This window comes from Haliotis cracherodii, unplaced genomic scaffold (genome assembly GCF_022045235.1).
Source record: "Haliotis cracherodii isolate W230 unplaced genomic scaffold, xgHalCrac1.p SCAF_7, whole genome shotgun sequence".
Taxonomy (NCBI): domain Eukaryota; kingdom Metazoa; phylum Mollusca; class Gastropoda; order Lepetellida; family Haliotidae; genus Haliotis; species Haliotis cracherodii.
Window position 1 is genome coordinate 44,199,703 of NW_027266330.1, and position 16,437 is coordinate 44,216,139.

Below are 16,437 nucleotides of genomic sequence, written 5' to 3' on the forward strand. Positions count from 1 at the left end.
TAGATGCCAGTCTGTATCTAGATCAACACCGTCTTAGATGCCAGTCTGCATCTAGATCAACACCGTCTTAGATGCCAGTCTGCATCTACTTTAACACCTTTGTCGATGCCAGTCTGCATCTAGATTAACACATTCTTAGATGCCAGTCTGTATCTAGATCAACACCGTCTTAGATGCCAGTCTGCATCTACTTTAACACCTTTGTCGATGCCAGTCTGCATCTAGATTAACACCGTCTTAGATGCCAGTCTGCATCTAGATTAACACATTCTTAGATGCCAGTCTGTATCTAGATCAACAACGTCTTAGATGCCAGTCTGCATCTAGATCAACACCGTCTTAGATGCCAGTCTGCATCTACTTTAACACCTTTGTCGATGCCAGTCTGCATCTAGATTAACACATTCTTAGATGCCAGTCTGTATCTAGATCAACACCGTCTAAGATGCCAGTCTTTATCTAGATTAACACATTCTTAGATGCCAGTCTGTATCTAGATCAACACCGTCTAAGATGCCAGTCTGTATCTAGATCAACACCGTCTTAGATGCCAGTCTGTATCTAGATCAACACCGTTTCAGATGCCAGTCTGTATCTATATCAACACCTTCTTAGATGTCAGTCTGCATCTAGATCAACACCGTCTTAGATGCCAGTCTGTATCTAGATCAACACCGTCTAAGATGCCAGTCTGCATCTAGATCAACACCGTCTAAGATGCCAGTCTGTATCTAGATCAACACCGTCTTCGATGCCAGTCTTTATCTAGATTAACACCGTCTTAGATGCCAGTCTGTATCTAGATCAACACCGTCTTAGATGCCAGTCTGCATCTAGATCAATACCGTCTTAGATGCCAGTCTGCATCTAGATTAACACATTCTTAGATGCCAGTCTGTATTTAGATCAACACCGTCTAAGATGCCAGTCTGTATCTAGATCTAGACCTATAAAATGCCCCGCCGCAGGCTATATTGTCTAACAAAATATTCAAAACTCTCAACATTTGTGGGCTTAGTCAACGACATTGCGTGAAAAGATGATAGGTCATTGAGTGGAGCTTATGCACACTCGATGACCCCTGACGTCACAGGGCATTGTTTCACCGGTGTGATTGGCAACAAAATACTACAATTTATTACTTGCCCGTGAACAGATCACCCGTTTAATAAACATACAGTTGTATTACACATTGTGTAATACCAAAACGCGTGCTTATGTACTCTCGGAACACGTTTCACGAACAAAGATTGAAAACTCTCAACATCCCTTGGCTTATTCAACGACATTGGGTGTTGAGATGATAGATCACTGAGAGGAGCTTATGCACACTCGATGACCTCAGCAACCTTTTTGCTATGCTGACTTCACATGGCATTGTTTCGCCGATGGATCTTGCAACAAAATTCCACAAATTACGTCATCGGGTATTATTGTGACGTGATTGTAAACTTTGAGATGCAAGGCCCCATTCCACAAGGCGATCGTATTGTAGCGCAACGACAGTCGTTAGTCTCAGTTAAAGGGGCACTGATCTAACGCAATTCCCCGGACTGGTTGCTGCCTTTGTTATTGTATTTTTCCCCGTGAGTACCCGGATGATACGCAACGCAACTGAGCGTGACCAGAGACTGGGCTGCCGTCTGCAATGACTGTTAAATAAACTTGGAGGCTGGAGGCAATATTTGTTTTACGCATTTTTGCATAAATTCTGATTGGTTAACTGTGATCTATAAAGATTTTGACAAAGGGCGTATGTTAATTAATTTCTTCAGCCTAAACAAACAGACAAAAAGAACGGCGGAGCTCATCGGATGTCGTCATTTCGAAATACCCCAGATGGTTATAGTTTAATACTAAAAAAAGTATCAATGCAGTGAAATCATTTTCGGGTTTGGGATTGCGTCGATAATACGATTACTACTCCCTTGTTGTCATCCACGTTTTCTCGTATAACCCTACACTTGTGTATTTGTCGTCATTCACTTGATGCTCAGTTAATGAATTTATTACAGGTACAATTAGTGGTAGCACCACTTAGATTACCTGACAAAGGTTCCCATTTGGCATTTATGGTGTCTGGGGTAATTATTCAATCTAAATCCAGGTTTGAAGTGAGGTGAAATGTGTGTTATGTAATATGCACGTGGCAGCCCAGCAAGAGATGAATGATCAGTTGATTTACTTTTTTTTGTAAATCAACGGATCGTTCCTAGTCATCAAAGGATTAACAGAAAATACGTTGATTGATTAATCACTGTTATCTTGCACAGTGGATATGTCAAAAGTGAGTGTTTACATGTCTAGGTTTACTAAAACAAAGGGAATACACTCATATCATGGCGTGAAGTACCGATGTAAAAACAACATACTTTGTTCAAAGGGTTGACTGATAATACGTTGATTGATTGATCATTGTTATCTATCACTCAATGGATTTTTTAGGAACCGTGGACGTTATGAAAATAGTTGTCACGTGGGCTTTCTCAGCCGACCCTTGAGACTTGACACCTATGTGAAACACCTGAAACAATCCAAGTGATCAGTTGAGAAACGAACACGGGTTATAATATCCCGAAACGATATATATCTTTTAAAATATTTGATTGTTACAGAGACACGTGACATCGAATAAGTTTCTGTGTACAACTGCAGACGAGTAGGATATTGTTCCTTTGTGTGATATTCACGGATACATTCCTCGAACAAGGAAGCTGCCTAAAATTTATACACATAAATTTGGTAGGTTGTAATTATGGTATTTGCATTTTGTTTTCATTCATTTGAACCGATAATTCGTTCTTGTTTCTCTACGTCTTGGTTGGGAAATTCTTCAATGCGCGATAGACGTTGTTGTCACAGGTCTTTTCCTTTGTAAGCGTGTATATATTACCGTCAATTTGTAAAATGTGATTCTCTCAGGCAATTTATAAAATGTGTAAATAAATCTGTCCTGATTGATTAAGACTATCAAAAGGGCCTACAAACATCACAACAGATTATTATGTAGGATTAGAAGCCAAACAACATAGAAATGTACTTTTCAACATAACATTTTCAGTCTCTTGGTGATGACATTAAACATCAACATGTTTGGAATTCGTTATCATAATAATAGAGATGGAAATGTTTCAGTCACTTTGTAAATTAACTGAATATTTAGACGTTTAATAAATATGTTACACATTTTGACAGTAAAAAAATATACACACTATAAAAAAAGCAATGCTCAGGTGAAATATTTACTTTGTGTTGCAAGTCAAAATAGTGTAAACGAAAATCGCAAAATTACCAAGCAAGTGACTTATCAAAACTTCGTCACCATTACCGATGCTACCCACAAAGATACCTACGTTTCCTTATTATCTCGAAAACTGTATTTCATTTTGTTGATCAATGTGACCATACGCTCTTATTACTACCGGTATCCATAAAAGTGACTAATGCGCTTACGAATGGCGCAACAGAGGTCGCGAGCTAGTCTAGATTTCTGCTCTAAATCCGGGTACTCACTGGGAAAAAACAATAACAAAGGCAACAACCAGTCCCGGGGAATTGCGTTAGATCAGTGCCCCTTTAAAGTATGTGAGTTGCGATAACCTTAGCGCTATGATAATTTTGTGGAAAGGGCGCCTGAATTATAAAGGTGGACCGTTGTATGGTATTAAATTCATACTTTTTAACTTTTGACGTGTTTGAAGTATTATTCTGTTAAACACTGACTATTGCACGTGAAAGAACTTAACTACCTTCACCTCTGTTCTCTGATACTGCTTGGTTGATAAAGTGGAAATTTGACTTGTAGTTTCCTTGAAGACGTTTTATATACGATTTTCTTTGATATTAAAAAACCTAAAATTTTACAGATAATTTAAAAATCTTATTCTTAAGAAACACAGGTCACGAAGCTTAAACCTTTGAATGTAATGACAAATAGAAGATCCAAATACTTTCAGGCATCTCATCATAGTTATCGTAAACGATGTTTTAAAAATATCTTTTCTTTCGTTTTCTTAGAATCTTTTGCAACAATATTCACTGACTATATTTGTACCAAAAAAAGATTGAAGTGTTTTGAAAGTATTTCTTCATAAGTCAGCAACATAGCCTTCTGGGTCTATGTTTTTAGGTGTAAGGTAACATAAACGCAAGAAAAATGCCTATTTATCCAATCAAATGGAATCAATTGCAATATATGTATTATCTCTTCAGCTTTGACGTTATACCATGTGACAACGGGCAGTACTCACGTGGAAGAAATCCATGATATGATATCCTCTAATGGAAACAGTATCCAACCAAAACTAATATTCAAATAACATTTGGTACATGTGTCTAAGAGGGATGAAGTCAAATTTATCATAAGACTAAATCATTAATCCTCTTTTCAGATGGGGCAGATGAAAAGGAAAGGAAGACAAACTTCATCTAAAAATGTCTATCATGATGCCTTGCCTAAATTATATGAAATTAAAGGCATTATATTTTATAGAAGAGGAAGCATTATGAGAGGGGTTTATGGGCGTGACCAATGTTCCAAAAACAAAATGCATTTACCTTTTCAAATTTTTCATTTGTAAATATGTAACTTAATTACTTTATTCCATTTTCTTGCAAACTCTTTGTTCCTGTCAATGCCATTCCCAAATATTGTTATTTGTTAAACATACTCGTTATGAGTGACAGACCGTTGACGTTGGAAAGGTTTCAATAAAGGTATTCTTATCAATAATGATGGAAATCATGTTGGCGTGTATAAAGGCAACAGCATTATACTTAATCATTTGGTGGCATGTTTCAAACAATAATTTAACGATAAACGTACTGTGTTTTCAATTTAGAGCGAGGTTACCTGTACATTTAACCGCGCCTGGTTGAGTTTGGAAGCGACCGCACAGTACTTTTATCTCCCTTCCACCACGACTCTTTAGTCCCAGCGAAGATACTGAGTGAAGCGGCATGGGTAAATCCAGTGTTTTGAAAGGATTGGCAGTTTCACTTCGGTGAACACCGATAACAGCCTTTAAACAAATAATTGCGCTTCATGTGCTTGAACACTATTGTCTTTACATCTGCGTGTTATTTATGAAATAAGGACGAGTGGGAGCTGCGCCCTTCATGGTTTATTCTCACTTATTGTACGATAAACGACGACTTATAGTCGTTTATTTCAGATATCAACATTATGTACTGCCTCTTCAAGCATGATGATAAACTGTACACGCTTTAAAAATATTTACTATATTTACCCGTATTTAAATAATAATGACTCCCTCAAAAGAATCCGACCTCGGCAATGTCGGACAAGTATATTTTATACACAGGGGGATATTTCTCGCATCTTCTCACAATCCTCACGTCGATTACCTGTCCCTTTTCTCCCAATACCGATTGTCATATCTCCCTCTTTTGGATGCGATCGTTCGGCCATCGCGTTTATCTGCGTTGCCCGGCTACGTCTATGGGGACCAACTCACTAGACACTCCTCTCTCAAAAATAACGTCAAATATAGGACGTCATCAAGTTGCGAGCGCACGTTCGAATCTCCAGATGTGACGTCATGATAGAACAATGTTTTATCGTGAAATATTTTTTTAAATTTGAAGTTTACACGATATACGACTTTTCCATTGGACGAGAGGGCGGTCAAATGACCGCGAAATTGACGTTCATAAGTGTATGAACGACACAATTTTACGTTCATACGTTTTTCACGAGGCCGTGTTCTCGAAATGACGTAAACACTGACGGACTACTTCCACATTCGACCCGTGAAGATCCGGGGCACTCTCCTATCCAGAGTTCCTTGCGGCCGGAAGCCAGCGAGTATAGTACCTCTGCCACAGGCCAGCGCCATGTGGCGATTCATCACATCTTTCACAGTCCATTCAAGATATTGCATATGCTTTTCATCCGTTTCACGTTTGACAAGTCTACACATTTTCATAAACAAATGTCAAAGAATGGTTACGGTTCATTAAGAAAGTATCCTCATACGTGAACATCTACTTGTTTTTGCGTAGTTATCCTTTGTTTACATTGGTTGTACGGCTCCACGTGCTGTCATCGAAGCCCAACGGAGAGCTAGCGATACGGTCACTTTGATGTATAAATATATATTGTCATGCAACTTACTGTCGCGGTTGTAGTAGTATATCTATATAATTATGCAAAACAACACGTAAAGCGCCCCAAATACTTGCTTTAGTCCGTCCTATACTGATTTCTGAAAAAGCGCGTTTGTTTACAAACAAGAGAAAAGTCCGGCCACGTGATATGCAAATTAGCCTGTGGCAGTGGTGTTATGCTGAATCACCACTGCGCCGAAGTGGATCCGGGGTAGAATAGGTCATCAGCAACCCTTGCTTGCCGTAAAAAGCGACTATGCTTGTCGTAAAAGGCGACTAACGGGATCGGTTGGTCAGGCTCGCTGACTTGGTTGATGCATGTCATCGATCCCAATTGCGTGGATCGATGCTCATGATATCAATCACTGGATTGTCTGGTCCAGACGCGATTATTTACAGACCGCCGTCATATAGCTGGAATATTGCTGAGTGCGGCGTTAAACAACAAACCAACAACAACAACAACTTCCACATTCCCGGGAAAACCCCTGGGAATTCCCTAGCACGAAAACATGCATAAGCGTTCTTTATTCTTGGTCTCAGCGTTTCAGTATACATTGAGAAATGTCAGAGAGCGTGTCTGCATTATTGTTCACAACTATCCTCGCTACGGCCCATCCTAATGAATAAACGAAGAAATGCACATCTAAACTATCGTAGTATCGACTCGATCCGTGCCTAGGCTGACTATGACCGTCTCCGTCAATCTATGAATTTACTTTAGTGTCTGATTGACGCATCTTATTCACCTTTCAATGATTGGCCAGTTGATCAATGATGACTAACACATGTAACCGCCACAGGTTCATTAACAACTTCTGAAATCTCTCCCGTCACGTTTATCGTGTCGGCCATTTTGACGTCTTGTACTTGATGTAAATGTATTACGACGCGCTGTCATTGTGACTGACTTACTGAGGTAGTTCTTTACAGACCTTTCTCATGTAATGAGGATATGATTTGAACACATGTGCTGCGTAAGATGTTTCTGAAGAGCAAGTTGTGCATCCATACGCCCATGTCATCTCTCTTTTTGAGGAACTATTTTACTCCGCGATATAGCTGGTTGTTGTATGGCTGTCAGTGTAAACATGAAGTCACACGTACTAAATAGAATTGTGTTTAGATCTTGGCCTACATCCTTTGAGGTAAGAAATTTTGATAAAAAATTATAAGAATCGACTTTCACTTTGTGTGAGTTCATTGGAGTATGAACCTTCATAGAGTGAGGGCCAAACTGTATGAACGTCGGAGCTTGCGACTCCAATGACCTCACACAAAGTGAAAGTCGACTCTTAAATAAACCACGCTTCGTTCTGCATTGTTACGTTGCCATTTATCGAGCAGCTATCTAATATATTCGCATACATGGCAGGCATAGAAAGAGTGTAACCCAATATCAAGCATTGCAAGGTTCAGTTTTACACCGCTCGTCACTATTACGACGTCACACCGCTCATTGTTGCGCAGAAAATTTGACGTCGCAGTCGGCAATAGATAAGCGCCAAATACCAAGCTCTATGATATCCTCAAAACTTGAAATACACGCTCTCGATTTATATCGTGTTTTCTACACAAAATGTTATCCATCATATACTCTTCAAAAAAAGGAAACGCGATACGGATATTTTTGGCCTTAAAAGCAAAATTAGGCGGACCAAATGCAAAACGAAGAGGTTTAATGTGTTTTAGCGTCAGTGACAAATTTCCTGGATCAAAATGATCACAACAAGGACATGCAAACCATTAGTCGGGAAACACTTACGATTGAGAAAAACGCACCCAGTGCATTAACAAAAGGCCCTTGGAGCTGTACGTACTGCACGTGCAGCAGCACTATGAACGGTATTAAAGTGCAGGGTTTTTGATTGCCTGGCATCTGCGTCAATCGAACAGTGACAGTTCAACAACATGCCAACATTAACAGAAGTGCAAAGAAACAACGTCATAGGCCGCTTGCAGGCAGGGGAATCCCGATCAGCTGTAGCCAGGGTTTTCAATGTAGCGCCCAGCACCATCACAAGGCTATGGGATCGGTTTCAACAGCATGGGTCGACACGTGATCGGCCAAGGTCGGGACGACCAAAAGTAGCCACCCCGCCCAAGATCGCTACATCTGACTGTGCCACCTACGTGAAAGGACGACCACAGCCATCTCAACCGCATCCAAAATACCCGGACTGCATGGAATCTCCGACCAGACCGTACGAAACCGTTTAAGAGCAGCAGGTCTACGAGCAAGAGGTCCTGTTCGACGCGTCATATTGAGTCGACAACATCGTCAACAACGACTGCATTGGTGTCGTCAACACAGGGTATGGCCTCAACTGCGATGGAGAGATGTCTGGTTCAGCGACGGATCAAGATTTCTCCTCCGTTGAGGGAATGGAAGTGCACGGGTCTACAGACGTCGGAGAGAACGTTACGCCGGAAACTGCAGGTGTACAGGTGGACAGGTTTGGTGGGGGAAGCGTTATGATGTGGGCCGCTATCTCTCATCATGGCAGGACAGGTTTTGTCCATATCCAGGGCAACCTTACGGCTCAACGATACATCAACGAAATTCTCCTACCACACGTCCTCCCAATTTCAGCCCACGGCAACGGTGTATTCCAGCAGGACAACGTTCTAACACGCATACAGCACGGATCACAAGAGCCTGTCTACACAACAACACCGTTGATGTTCTCCCCTGGCCCTCCAAATCCGCTTATTTTAACCCGATAGAGCACCTGTGGGATGAATTGGATTGACGGCTACGCCGACGTCAACCACAACCCCAGACGTTGTAGCAGTTGGCTTTTACGTTGCAGGGCAACCATTCCCCAGGATGTGAATCGCATACTCGTCTCTTCCATGGGCCGAAGATGTCAGGCCGCTATCGATTCCAACGGGGGAGATACGCGTTATTAATGGTAGCTGACCTTCACCTTGGACGTTTCCTATGTACCGATCTTCCACAGTGACATCCGTTGTTTCAAATCAGAGGTTGTTATTGTTAATTGATTCCTAAGACTGACCATTCAGAATTGTATAAATTCCCAAATTCATGGTGGAATACGACTTAATTGACTATTGATATATTGGCAAAACAATGTTCAACGAATTATGTTTGTTTGTTTTCATTGTAAATGCAACCCTTTTCTCATGAACTAAAACCAAAACTCCTCATGTTTGCGTCATATTTACAAAAGTGACCTTTACTGTGAAAGGATCAATTTCTCAAATAGAAACCAAATCATGGATGTCATGTATGTTGTGAAGTGTTAAGGCTCTAGATAACTTGGTGGCACGCTTTGTTATGTTTTCTTTCAGAAATCTTCACAAATAATGACAGCACATTAAATGTTCTAGTAGGGAACACGGCGTGCCAGCTTTACATATGACTTAAGCCTAAAATGACGCAGGTCGTTTAAACATTTTCATGAAACCCACTGGCACCGGTATGGTGCTGACAAAACAGGGACTATACAGTGGGAGACAAACCTACGATCATCAGATCACGCACCGCGTATATCTGCACAGTGAGTTGTGGTTCCTTGAACAACAGGGCCACCTGTGCCCCAAGTAGCGAACACTGGTGTTTAGCACAGGGCCTTTCAATATTGTGATAAATGCTTGTTTTGAAGAAGTCCCAAGGCAACAAAACAATGTCTCAGATCAGGATTTAAAGTCTAACAAATGCATAATTAGGGCTCCCCATCTAAGATAAGGGCCCTATTGTATTTGTTCTAGTTAGTATTATAGACATTTTGTTCACTGATCATTCCGCAGTGTTTTGTACCAAAGACAACTGAACAACCAGTGACCAAAATCGCTATAAAAAGACTTCATTAGCATCTGGACCAATCCAAAGCAGATAACACACAAGCCACAATGGTCTAGGCAGATAGTTCAAAATTAATTCACTGAAAGCAACTTTTACCATCAACTGTCTCAGAAACCAATGGTCGTCAGGTGCCCATCAATTTCGCCACGACGTCCCAAGTCGATAAATGGCATTTTTTGGCAGCCATATTGGATTGAAGGTTTTGGCCGTGCATTTTACCATTTTTATCAGTACTGGTCTGCCAAAATCTGCTCCGTTTAAACGCTTCCAACTTCTACATATGTTGTGTAGTGCAAGGTCATCAGAAAACTTGTTTAGTCCTACTTCTGGGCTTTTGGCTGCTGAAGATCATCTGTTAATGGTCATATGTCAAAGTCACGTGACTGGCGGCCATAATGGATTCAACATGTTCAGAGCTCATTTGACATCTTCCGCAATTGTTTCCTTTAAATCTAGCTGCTTCAGTAATTTCCAAATTTTCCGAGATCGTCTCCTTACTTTCAACTTCGAAAGACTCTAACCGCTATTAGAAATCGCGATTTGTTGCCGCCATCTTCGATGTGCCTCTGTTCACCCAGTAGTGAATGGGCACCCGGTATGGTGAGATGGTAATGTGTCTGGAAGTTTCAAGCGCCTCACAGGCAGCTTGGGTTGTATACTCCCCAGAAGAGTGGAGAATGAAAATCGTGCACAGTGATCCATTGGCCGGGGTAATAATGTAGCGCTTTGGGCATGCTTAGGGTGCTGATTTGGCGCATTATAAATATACATATTATTAGTACATAATTATCTTAAGTTCGTCATAAAGGTTGCTTTAGAAAAGGTTGCAACTTAGCAGTATGTAGCAATAACATGTGATTCACAAAACTGTGCTTTGGTTACAGCCATATTGGATTCTAGTAGCTTCTAATAAGACGTTTCTGCCCAGGATCTTCACAGAAAGCGTTGGCACGACGCATCATCAATAGACGCTGACACGCAATAGACGCTACCGTTTGGCGGCCATATTGGACTGAAGACAGTCTGAATGCATTAATTCATAGAAAAGGCATATAACATATATCTCATAAGCTTCTACATTTGGAATGTGACTCTGTCATTAGATGCTAATTAATTTGACTGTTGTACTGAGGTAGTGAAGCGTCAAATAAATCGGAATAACGTTTTTTGTTGGCCTATACACCAGTTCCACCATCAAGCTAAAGACGGTGAACGGTGTTTTTCCTGCAGCTCCAGCTCCTGGTGTCTATATTTCACAACTGTTACAGTACAATCGAACATGCTACCAAGATTTCAAACAGCTCCATACAACTCAGTTAAGCTTTCAAAACGTTCTATGGTACATATGTGGACGACATTTCAAGTTTTGACGCATCAGTGAAAAAATGATGTCAGATGCAATTCCCTATTTTGACTTGTACCATATGTTCCTGGTTTTTTACAGGTGAACATTTGACTTGCTTTTGCCAGCGTTTGTAACCGGTGCCACCGGAAGGTAGGATACGCTCAACTTTTCGCGAACACCTGGTATCATCACCATCTAATGATGGTTCTTAATCACATGCTCATGATAAAGTCGGAATCGTACAATTGACTCTTATTTATTTCTTATGAATTTGGATAGGGTTTTGTCGCTTTTATTTATTGACGCCTCTTTTTCGACACAAGAAAAAGCGTGAATAAAACATGAGAAACACTCCCATTAACCCCCTTTACATCGACGGAGGATCTGGTGTAAAATAAAACGTTAACTTTGTTAATAATTGTTTTGGGAAAGTCAATTATTGTAATCGTATGTTTTTTATTGTTAAATAAAGAATGACAATTAGGTCCAGATACTATGAATTTTGTACCTTATCAAGCTTGAGCCACAGATAACCTATATTTCAATACCGGAGGTCACATAATCCAAACAGGAAGTACAAGTAACTAAGTTTCGAGTAAATCTGCAGCCATAATACTTTCTCCCTTGAAGAGTTAATATAAAGACAGCTTCTGTCACATGTTTTTTTTAATTGGGTGGCACATGACAGCTGACTTTCATTAAACATATCTTCGCGAAATATTGTCTTTGTCTATTTCAACAGATATTCAAATCGATATTGTGAGAAGTAACTGAGTCTTGACCACCCGATCAATTTACTTACAAACACTATTGGTTGCTGGGGACCTATTCTAACTCGAACATATATAGTATACAATATTCTTTTGCTCCGGAAACGAATTACATCCAAACTGAATTTGAAACTATGTACATAAAATTGCACGTTGATACATGAATAAATTGGCTGAGTAGAGTTCTAGAACAATATCTAAAACATGACATAACGGCTTATTCACAATTGGCTGAGTAATGGTCAACAATATCTTCTGTATTGGATGCTGTGGCGGCCACACATAAAGTCAGACCTGAATATTAGACAGTATTGCTGGGGTCTTCGTTGGATTCAGACGGGATGTCCAACTTCCACTGAAACTGGATTTACAGCCATATGTGATGGTCAAAGTAACGGCAGAGTACAAACAAAATACTATTTTTAAAAGCTTATTTGGTATCTCCTCTTATTACCTCCAGTGCACTTTGCCTACAGTGTTATGAAAAAAACCCTTCATGGTTCAGGGCACACAACAGCAAAACCTTCATCCCCACACCGTAATGAACGTATCCATGCAATGGCATTGTCAACAAATAAGGAATAAATTTGGACTTGTAGTAGACTTGAAGTTTATTTTATATAAATGAACATAATTAAAAAAAGTTAACAAAGATTTGACACTTCTCACAATGTAAAATCCAAGATTTGATCCCAAAATAATCCTATAACGCACATATAGAGTTGATCATGAAAAACATTTCACATTTGTAAAAACCTTTCAATGAAAATATGAAATCCAAACCTTATGATACTTGTAATACTTATAATACTTGACACTGTTAATTATTAGACACTGTCAGTTCCAAGTTAGTCCAGTTTTAGCAGTGGCACAGCAGCATCAATGAACATGAGCGGGCTCACAACACCGATCTATAGATCAGTTGTTGCAGGGTCTTGATCAAGGCAAAAGATGTTGGGATGTGCACTTTGGAAGTTCAGTTAAAGTGAGCATGCCATCCTTCCAGGTGGTTGTTACAGCGCGGTCCGACATTGTCATGGTGATTACCTATGCCTGGGAGGAATCGTGCTGCATCATCCACCCAATTGGTCACTATATAATCATTGAAGGGGATGGCTTGGGGAAGATTTGGCGTTTCACCCATGGCATCGGCCCAGGTGTCTTGTGCTTACCCCAGCGGCAGCAAGGGCAAAGTCTCACCCAATGGTTCACTTCATGATCCTGCTGGTAGGCATTTGTCATGGCTAGTCTCTGGACTTTCCACCATATGGCCTGGGTATAGTGGGAGAAGCATCCACGTACATCAGTGTTAGGAAAGATCTTTTTGGCAGCTCACTAGCTGCTCGTGGGATATAGGTAACAATAGCTTGACTATAAACACACCTATTTCTTTGTCAAAACTCTTAACTTATCAAAACACAATACTTACTAAATATTTTAAGCTCCTACTAATTTTGGATAGATATATGAGAAACCTTATTTGTCCAAACACTGTAAACATACTTTGAGATATATTAAAAAGATGATCAAGGTTGAAATTAAAGTGTCAAGTGTTCGTAAAGTGAAACACAATACTAGTCAGTTTATCGTGTGGGCGCCATGTGCATTGATGAATGCCGTGCAACGTCGATACATGGAATGGATGAGGCGGTTGATGAAGGCCATAGGCCCTTGAGCCCCCACTCTGAGGAACACCTGACGCAGTTCAGCTGCAGTTGTCGGCCTTGGTCGGACGTCATTCAGCCGTCTTTGAATGTCGTCCCACTGGGTCTCAATGGGATTTAAATCGGGACTGAGGGCAGGCCACTGCATGGTTCTGATGCCATTCTCCTGAAGGAAGTCTCTTTATGGTCTGGCAGTGTGGGAACGGGCGTTATCATGCTGAAACTCGTGGTTGCGGCGACGTGCCAAATGAGATATGGCGTATGGTCTCAAGACTTGATCAATGTACCGAGCTGCTGTGACACCATTGCCTCTCCCTGGACCGATGTTCTAGAAGACCGCAGGGCCGACCCTCTGTGCAAGACCAATTCCACCCCACACCATGATGCTCGGACCACCCCACGAGTCTCTCTCAACAACACAAGCATCCAAATAACGTTCCCCACGGCGTCGCCAGATTCTCTCGCTGCCATCTGCTGTTGAGATACAGTAACGGCTCTCGTCTGAGAAGAGGACTCCTCTCCACTGCCTTTGGCGCAAATGCTGGTGCTGTGTTGCCCACTGACGTGGTGTCAGGATGGGTCCTCGGTGTGGCCTGTGAGAGTGGAGGTGTCTGCCCGTCAATCGTCGACGCACGGTGTCCGCACTAATGTGTCGCTGGTGTGTCCCCATGATCTGTCGATCAGTTTCCGCATCAGTAACAAAGCGATCTTGAAAATGTTGTCGCACAATCTGACGATCCTGACGTCGGGTGGTGGCCCTTGGTCTTCCACTATGTGGTCGGTCATCTGTAGTGTTGGTGGTCTAGTACCGTTGCTGGAGCCTGTATATCGTCCTTGAAATGCATTGGCGACTTGCTGGGCGGTTTGTCCAGCTTGCAATCGTCCAATGGCTTGTTGTCGATGATTTCTTGTCAATCTTGTCATGTGGTAGCAATTCAATAACGAATGAATGTTGTCCGATCTGGATGGACTTTTATAGGGCAAGAAATGGGGGAACGCATGTGCATTTCAATTTGCACGGAACTTACGTGCATCGGGTTACCATGGCCGTTGTCGTGATGCGTTTGGGCGATTGGTTTTATTGTGATCTGCTTTGACTTTTTATCATCAAATTTCATTTTTCCGGACAAGGTAATGTTAAATATTAGAAACTTTGACAAAAATTACCCAGATATTTAAATGATTTTTTTATGCAATGTTACTTGGGGTGATGTTTCTTTTGCGGTTCATTATAGCTTGACTATGAACAAAACTATTTTTTTCAAATGATTAATAACTTATGAAAACGCACAGAGTTCCCCTTTCATCTTCTGGGTGTTGAGAGGAAATATATAAACAACATATTTCAAAGCAACTCCCTATTTTTTTCAACAGAGTAAAGTAATAATAACATACAAAATACTTTGGATTAGTCCACAATTAATGTAAGGGGTGCATTTTATATAGTGTAGACAAAGTGCACTAAAAAACAGCTTTCTTTTTGGCGATCGGCACTGTAGACGAATAGAGTTGAAACCGCTTATTTTGTTTAACCGTAAGTGATGATTACGCAATGTCACGGCTTGCTGAAAATCAATGTGTACGCACCGTGCGTACGCTGCAAACAGGAATGGCGCAAAACGAAGTTGTCAGACATTTTAATGTTTATCGTAACACAATATCATCTCTTAGGCGACGTTATCTACACCTGGGCAATGCTCACGACTTGCCACGAGCCGGTCGTTCACGTGTGACGTCACATCAACAAGACAACCATATTCGGTGGGTGAATCTTCGAAATCGATACCAAACAGCTGGGACAAATCCTGGGTTAGTGGCAGAACCGTAGGCAATCTGAGCACAACATCCGGTCCCGACGTCCAGCGAACGCCCAGCGGTGCTTCAACGTCACCGTCGACGCCTAGCTTGGTGCAGGAAGCATCGGAGGGTTAGAAGAAAAGACTGGGACAGTATACTGTTCACAGATGAGTTCAGGTGCCATCTGGACAGCTCTAATGCAAGGGTCAACAGGCGTCAACGAGAAAAAAAAATAGCGACGCTTGCTGCGTTTCTCAACGTCGTCAGTTTGGGGGATGGAAGTGTAATGGTCATAGGAGAACGTAAATTGTTAATGCCAGTAATGTTAATGGCGTACGTTACTGGTACGACATCGTTCGAAATCGAATCGTTTCGCTCTGTCTCCTGTTACCAGGTATGGGTTTTGTCAATTAATTTGCCTTGATAAAACATTGATCAGAGGAATGACCAATCATTATGTTGTTACTTTCAATAGGTTATGAAGCACAGTATATATAGTATATATAGTATATATAGTATTGTGCATAATACACATTAAATGCATCGAATGACTGCCGGTGTCTCTTTTTTTAAGTGAGATCTTCCATTTTTGTCATCACATACACGTAATTTCGGATTTATAAACTTTTTTCTTTTTTTTAAAATAATACGTAAAACATAGAATGCTATCTGAGTATATGCAGACAAAGGCAATAGTTAAACCCAAATCAAAACACAAAAAAGATGATACTAAGGGTTCCACATTATTCATGCAAATCATATTTCACAATTATAGATGCAGGCATGGCTGAACAGTACACCAAATGAATATTTAAACCTATGACGGTGGTCAAGTGTATCATTGATGAGAAGTTCGTGGCCAGTTATCAGATATTACATTGTTTGGGTCATAATAACACAAGC

The 16,437-nt window shown here is 40.9% G+C and overlaps 1 protein-coding gene across 6 annotated transcripts in view; it reads right to left on the minus strand.

Annotated features, from left to right (window-relative positions):
- LOC139447196 (acetylcholinesterase-like) overlaps positions 1–16,437 on the minus strand; it is a 124,831-nt gene that overhangs the window by 10,911 nt on the left and 97,483 nt on the right. The gene's annotated exons all lie outside the window — the stretch shown is intronic.